Genomic DNA, 8,157 nt, shown 5'->3' on the forward strand with positions numbered 1-8,157 from the left:
GCATCTCCCGCTCGGCGTTCCAATCGTCCTGGAGTTCGTTCGTGATGCGTTGTGCAGCCTCGCACACCCGGCTCCAACGATCGGGACCCTCCAGGAGACAGTCGAGGATGTTGTCGGGAGTCACTGGATCCGGCCCGCTCAACAGCTCCTCGCGCACCGCAGCAAACCGTGGGCAGTGGAACACTGCATGCTCGGCCGTCTCGGGCACTCCGGGGCAGCGCTGACAGTCCGGGGATGACGTGAAGCCCTTGCTGCACAGGTAGTCTCGGAAAAATCCGTGACCGGACAACACCTGTGCCAGCTGGAAAGTCACGTCTCCGTGCTTCCGTGACTGCCAGGCTTTGACGTCCGGCACCACGCGGTGTGACCAGCGCGTGTACCGGCTGGCCTCGCTGCTGTCGGCGTCCGCGTCCCACTCCGCCTGCCAGATCGCGTAGGTCCGCTCGCGTTCGCTGGCTCGAACCTGTTCGCTGGTCCCCTCCCGGCCTTGCTGATGTAGCTGATGGTACACCCGGCTGTCCTCTTCAATGAGCCGGCAGATCGGGATCAGCCCGGCCAACAGCACTGCCGTTTCGCCACGCACCGTCCGGAACGCTCTGCAAACCCGAATCGCCGTCTTACGCTGTACTCGGCAGACAAGCCGGCGGCATTGTCGCCTTTCCAAGCCTTCCGACCATACTGAGGCTCCGTAGCGAAGAATGGAGTCCGCTACAGCCGCCAGTAGGCGGGCTCGCGACGATTTCGGGCCGCTATGATTCGGCAGAAGCCGTATCACCGCCTGGGCGACCTTCTCCGCCTTCGCCGCTGCCTTCTCAACGTGTGGGAGCCATGACAAATGGTCCTGCAGCCACACGCCCAGATACCGGATGGATCTGGATGCAGGAACCGCTACTCCCTCGACGACGACGCTGACTGCCGGAGGCCGCTTCAGGCTTGAAATCACCGTCATCTCCGTCTTCTCCGGCGCCAGGGCGAGACGGTGACGGGACATCCAGCTGCTGATGGTCGCGATCGCTGCTTCCGCCGTCGCGGCCGCTGCTTCGGGAGTCACCGCCGGGACGAGCAGAACCAAGTCATCGGCATAGCCGATTAACTCAGTCCCTTGTGGCAGTGGCACTCCCAGGACCCCGTCGTACAGCACGTTCCACAGAGTGGGGCCCAGGATGGACCCCTGTGGAACCCCCGCGCTGATGGGCTGCTCAACAGGGCCCTCGCTGGTCACGATGGTCAACCGCCGGTCCTCGAAGTAGCTCCTCAGCATTCTTCTTAGTGCGGATGGGACGCCTTTTTCCCGCAACGCATTGGCGATGGACTGCCAGGACGCGGTGTTGAACGCGTTGCGGACGTCCAACGCGACCACCATCAGGCATCGGTTGTCTCGCTGGTTCGTCCGGCGAAAGGACATGGCCGTCCTTCCAGCCTCGACAACACGCTGGATCGCACTGATGGTGGATCGCCCCTTCCTGAAGCCGTACTGGTGCTCCGATAGCCGTGGAGCGTCGGGATCCTCAAGATGGACGTTGAGCCGGGACAGGATCAGGCGCTCCAGCACCTTGCCGAGTGCGTCGAGCATGCACAACGGCCGGTACGAGGAGCTTTCCCCGGGAGGTTTGCCTGGCTTGGGCAGCAGCACCAAGCGCTGCCGCTTCCACGGCGCAGGAAACGTGCCACGATCCAGGCAGTCCTGGTATAGGCGGCGAAAAACCTCCGGGTACTCCCTGATCGCTGTCTTCACGGCTGCATTGGGGATCCCGTCCAGACCCGGTGCCTTCCGGTTGGCCATGCATCCCACGATGTCCAGCAGCTCGTTCGCGGTGACAGGCGTCAGCGACTGCCCGTCCTCGGTGTCCTCGATGTCCTCCGCTTCCGGCCAGACGACAGGTGGATGAGTCGGGAACAGGTCACCGGAAATGCGCAGCAGTTCCTCTTTGTCAGTCTCCGGTGGCACATAGCTGCCACGAAGCCGAGACATGACAGCACGGTAACCTGCCCCGAACTCATTGCTCTCCGCAAGACGAATAAGCTCGTCAAACTCTGCCCGTTTGCTGGCTCGAATCGCCTTCTCCATCGTCCGCCTCGCAGTTCGGTGGTGCGCTGCTGCAAGGCTGCGCTCTTGCAGGTCGACCGTGGCAACCATCCGGTCACGTGCGGCTGCACACTCCTCGCGAAGGCGCGTGAGCTCCGGTGTCCACCAGAAAAGGGCTCGATGGGGGTCACGGTGCGACGTGGTGACCCGCGCCATCGTTTCGTCGCAAGCCTCGAGCATGGCTTCTACCATTCCCTCCTGGCTGACCGCACGCTCCTCGAAGCCCGCTGCACGCAGTGCAGCCTGGAACGCCTCGGCCGAGAACTGTGAGGCCTTCCACCTCCTGCCCTGGTGATGGGAGATGGGATGAGGACTCCGTCGCTGGTTTCGATGCTGCTGCTGCTGCTGTTGCCGATGATGCTGCTGCTGCTGCTGCTGCCGATGATTCCGCTGCTGATGTCGCTGGTGTTGGTGTTGGTTTTGCTGCTCAGTCTGGTGCTGAGGCGAGGAGGACGGCCCGACGGTGTAGAGAAGATACCGGTGGTCGGATGCCGTGTAGAACCGCGCCAACGAGTCAGGGGCCACTGTCCAGGTGTCGGGTCGAGCGATAGATTCGCTTGCGAATGACACATCGACGACACTGGGAGTGGCAACGCCGTTCCCGACAAACGTTGGGGTTGTACCTCGGTTGAGTATCCTCAGCCCGAGCTGCTGGATGGTGGACAGCAGCTCCTCACCTCGCCTGGTGTTGCGCTCACTTCCCCACTCCTCGTGCCAGGCGTTAAAGTCGCCCGCTACGACGATGTGAGTGTGAGGGAGCGTCTCCAGCTCCAGAGCCTCCAGAAAATGCTCGAACTCGTCGATGGTGAGGCGGGGGGGAGCATAGCAGCTGACGAACACTATGCCGCCAATCTGAGCAGCCGCCAATCCAGGCGTTGGGCTGCGCCACACACGCTGGATGGGATGTGCTCCAGTAGCCACCACGGCTACAACCCCTGACGAGTCCACTGACCACGTTCCGTTGTTCTCCGGAGGCCGATACACCTCGGAGAGCATCAACACGTCGATCCGCTCCGTCCGAGCGGACTGAAGGACGAAATCCTGGGCAGTGCGTCCACCGCCCAGGTTCGCCTGCAACACGTTCAGCTGCTGCTTTACACACACGGTGACCGCTGCTGGCCACAACTAGCGTGGCCGATGCTGTGTGGGCCACCACATTTGAGGCACTTAGCCTCCAAAGAGCAAGCCTTCGCCAGATGGCCATCGTTGCCACAGCGGAAGCACTTGCCTCGATAGTCCTGCTCGTTGTGGCAGTCCCGCACGATGTGTCCTACTTCGAAACAGCGTAGGCAGCGGCGCTGGCTAACAGGACGTCGGGGAACTTCATGTGCCACGCTGATGAACTGGCAGAGTGGCAATTTCGTCTCGTGTAGGTTTTGCGCTTTTGCCAACGGGAGGCGGACACGAGCGCGTTTCGTGCCATCGCTCAGCTCCCAAACGTCGGCAAAAGTGATGCCCGGTTCCACTCCGAGTTTAGCCTTGATCGCTTCCTTCACATCGTCGACTGTGGCCAGCGAGTCGACATGGGTGATAAGGACTTCTCCCATCTCGGTGAGCACTCGCGCCACTCCCGTCTTGCCAAGGACTCCTTGTATCTTAGCAGCGAGCGCTTCGCTGTCGGCGGTCCGCTTAATGGGGACGCGTAGACGACCCTGCGCCGTGCGTCGGCCCATCCCGATGTCCTTGCGAACCTCCTCCAGCTCTGGAGCCGTTCGCAGCTTCAGGTATACCTGCGTCCAGGTTACACCTTCAGCTGGTGCGACTTCAATTGTATCCGGGCGCACTCTGCGTCGCACCGGACCACGTTGCTGCTGCTGTGGCTGTCGCTGCTGCTGCTTCTGCGGCTGCCGGTGCTGCTGCTGCTGCGGCTGCTGATGTGGCTGCCGCTGCTGCTGCTGCTGTGGCTGCTGCTGTGGCTGCCGCTGCTGCTGCTGCTTCTCACGGTGTTGCTGCTGTTGCCGCTGCTGCTGCTGTTGCTGCTGCTGCTGCTGCCACTGTTGTTGTCGTGGCTGCTGCTGCTGACGCGGCTGCTGCTGCCGCTGCAATGCAGGCCATTGTTGCCGGGGCTGCTGCTGACGTGGCTGCTGCTGCTGTCGTGGTTGCTGCTGCTGCTGCTGCTGCGCTGGCCGCGCGTTTCCTCCGCGCTTGCCACGCTTGCGCCGCTGGCGTACCCCCGAGCTGCTGCCCACCACTTCGGCATACGTGCGCTGCTCGTCGGCGATGGCAGCGTAGTAGCCACGAGCACTACTGCCTTCCATCGACTGCATCGACACGACCGTCTGCGTACCCTGTCGGTACAGCTCCAGCTCCTTGCGCGTGCTGGATAGCTCCCCTATGAGCTGTGCAATTTGTGAAGTCAGGCGGTCGAGGTTCGCCTGCATGCCTGCCACCTGCTCGTCGCGGCTCTTCAGTTGCCGCAGCAGTGCCGCTACTGTGTCCGACGTAGCAGGCTCCTGCTCGTCCCTGGGCGGCTGAAGCTTCTCCACGAGCACCCTGGGGACGACTGTCGTGTTCAAGTCGTCCATACACTCCTCGTCGTCGCTGGAAATATACATGTTCTCCTCCCCCTGCGAACATTCCCCAGACGATTCTATCGACTTACGTGTCATCCGTTCCTCCTGGGATGCTACGACGGACGACGCTCTCGTCCGAGGGCGTAGAACGCGTGTCGCCGGGAGGTGGGCGTCGTCTCCCAGCCCCGACGACATGGCTGGGACGACTAATGGCGAATTCGAATTTTCCGAACTTTTATGCCAGTTTATACCGGTTTGCTGCTGGTTTTTACACTAATCTGGGCGAACGCGTAATCGGATCGGGGCGCGGAAGGTACCAAAATTCTTGGGAAAATATCCCCGAATTTTCACGACACTTTCCCGAATTTTCCGCGCAAATTTTGAAAAATTTTGAAAAATTCAAAATTTTGTTACCCGGGCCGTCGAAAAAATGCTAGTCGGGTAGTCCCACTTTGCTGCTGGTTTTTACACTGGGCTAACGCGTGGTCGGATCAGGGCGCGGAAGGTACCAAAATTCTTGGGAAAATATCCCCGAATTTTCCCGACACTTTCCCGAATTTTCCGCGCAAATTTTGAAAAATTTTGAAAAATTCAAAATTTTGTTACCCGGGCCGTCGAAAAAATGCTGGTCGGGTAGTCCCACTTTGCTGCTGGTTTTTACACTGGGCTAACGCGTGGTCGGATCGGGGCGCGGAAGGTACCAAAATTCTTGGGAAAATATCCCCGAATTTTCACGACACTTTCCCGAATTTTCCGCGCAAATTTTGAAAAATTTTTAAAAATTCCAAATTTTGTTAGCCGGGCCGTCGATAAAAATGCTGGTCGGGTAGTCCCCTGTCACTGAGCTGTCACTCGAAATGTCATGCATATTTTTTCTCACATTTTGATGTTTTAACACTTGAATCAGGTAGATTTTGTCAAAACAAGACCACTGGTGCAAGAATTATTCAAATCGGTTGAGAATTGGCAAAGTTATTAACGTTTTTGTGAAAAAACGGAAAGTCACTGTGGGGGGTGGTGTTCAAGATGTTGCGCACTTTTGCCACCTCCGGTTTTGCACTTTTTTCACTATTTTCAAACCGATTTGCGCCCGGTTTTCGATGTTATTTCGGTAAAAGCACTAGTCCCGCTTATTTTGCAACACTTTCCGGCCAGATCAGCTCGACATTCACCAAATTATTAACAAAACAAAAACCAAAACACAGCTGGAGCACCCTTTTGCCAACTCCTGAATGGCTTTTTTCAGCACTCAGGCGTCCGATTTTGGTCCGGTTTTCACGTTTAATCGTCTTTTGGGCACTGTTTACACCTCATCTAACACTTTTTTGCCCGAAATTCGATGATTTTTGCGCAAAAAATTTTTTGACACCACTGTTGTTGTTGTTGTTGTTGTTGTAATCATCAAAGATTTTGCACACACTTTTTTTAGCCGTAAAACGATCGGCATCCACCGTTTCTTGTATGAAATGACAAGAACGGGTGAGAATCTTGCGATTCCTGCGAAAACCGCGTTCCGATCGATCACTTTGGCCGTTTTATTTACATTAAACACTTCCCATACAAAATGTATGGGGAATTTTCATTCACTTTTTTCGGTCAATTTTTGTCCGATTTTCATCCGGTTTTCACTACTTCACGTAGAAAACGATGTTCTTGATCGTTTATGACGATTTTCAGGCAAAATATCGACACTTTTGCACGAAAAAATACACTGTTTATACGGAGCGCATTTCACACGTCTGTTTACACTGGATGACAGCTCACCACACCACACAGGGATAACTGGCTTGTGGCCGCCAAGCGTTCATAGCGACGTGGCTTTTTGATCCTTCGATGTCGGCTCTTCCTATCATTGTAAAGCAAAATTTACCAAGCGTAGGATTGTTCACCCTTTCAAGGGAACGTGAGCTGGGTTTAGACCGTCGTGAGACAGGTTAGTTTTACCCTACTGGTGTGCATTGTTTGTCGCTATCTTAACGGAATTCCTGTGCAGTACGAGAGGAACCACAGGTACGGACCACTGGCTCAATACTAGTTCGAACGGACTATGGTATGACGCTACGTCCGCTGGATTATGCCTGAACGCCTCTAAGGTCGTATCCAATCCGAGCTGATAGCGCTTCTTATACCCATTAGGTGGTCGTAAGCTAGCGGGCCTAACAACCCTCCGAGAACCGTCCGTGCTGTCCATTGGCACACTGGCGTCTCATCCCCGCTTACTACTAGGCCGCAAAGGGCGGGTTCGCGCTGCACGTGTTAGTACCATACATGTTGGGAACACCGGTGGACGAGCTTGCCGACTGTGGATATCACTAGTTTCGACACCTACGACCGCCCGCAAACGACGGGACTACAGGCTGGGAGCTTCAAGTTGTAGAGATGCGTTCGCATCGATCCTCTCAGGCGACCCATGCTTGGTGGTTAGTGCTTGCGCGTGCGCGCCCCGTGTGTGCTGGAATTGGCCAACCAGTGCACATTGGTGGTGCGTACCGTGACTTGCACCATGTGACGAGAGTGTTGAAGAACACTGTGTGGTGACTCTATGCCTATGTGATGGGGTGCTTGTAACACACGACCGAACCGACGGCTCGTTGGATGGTCACGACAGTGTGGTGCAGGTGCGCCCATGTGTAACGAATACATTGAGTGCCGTTGGAGGTTAGCGGTTGGTTGGTTGCATGCTACAACTTCGCGTTGTACATGGGCTGGCCGCTGCGCTTCCTTCGGGTTGCCACTTGATGTTGATAGGGTTGATGTATTGTGTTCGTTGACTTTTGGTTCATTCCAAAAGTCTTCGGACTTAGATAATTTTACAAGTGTCGGCGCTCTCGGACCGAAAATAAGAAGACAACTAAGAAGAAAAAGAGAAAGAAGCTAATAGTGGAAAGTATTCTTCTTCAAAGAAGGAACAAAAATTTTACAAGTGTTGAAAAATTACCTAAGTCCAAAAAATTTTCTAAGTCCAGAAAATTTTCTAAGTCCCACAAAATGGAACATGATGAAGAAGATACAGAAGTTGAAAATTTTTCTAAGTCCAAAAAATTTTCTAAGTCCAGAAAATTTTCTAAGTCCAAAGTGTTGGAACAATTTCCAAAGGCCCATAGGTTGCACTGAATTTTCCTAAGTTGGCCACAAGTACCCATGAGGTATCGAGAAGGTTCACCCGAAGGACATAATATGTCCCAAAGTACCGATAGAGTACCCACAAATAGCACCGCGTTGGCCTAAGTTGGCCAAAAGTACCGATAGAGTACCCACAAGTAGCACTGAGTTGGCCTAAGTTGGCCAAAAGTACCGATAGAGTACCCACAAGAAGCACTGAGTTGGCCTAAGTTGGCCAAAAGTACCGATAGAGTACCCACAAATAGCACCCAGTTGGCCTAAGTTGGCCAAAAGTACCGATAGAGCACCCACAAGTAGCACCCAATTGGCCTATGTTGGCCAAAAGTACCGATAGAGTACCCACAAATAGCACCGAGTGGGCCTAACATGGCCAAAAGTACCGATAGAGTACCCACAAAGAGCACCCAATTGGCCTAAGTTGGCCAAAAGTACCGA

Source organism: Anopheles funestus (genome assembly GCF_943734845.2).
Source record: "Anopheles funestus chromosome X unlocalized genomic scaffold, idAnoFuneDA-416_04 X_unloc_34, whole genome shotgun sequence".
In the NCBI taxonomy this organism is placed as follows: Eukaryota; Metazoa; Arthropoda; class Insecta; order Diptera; family Culicidae; genus Anopheles; species Anopheles funestus.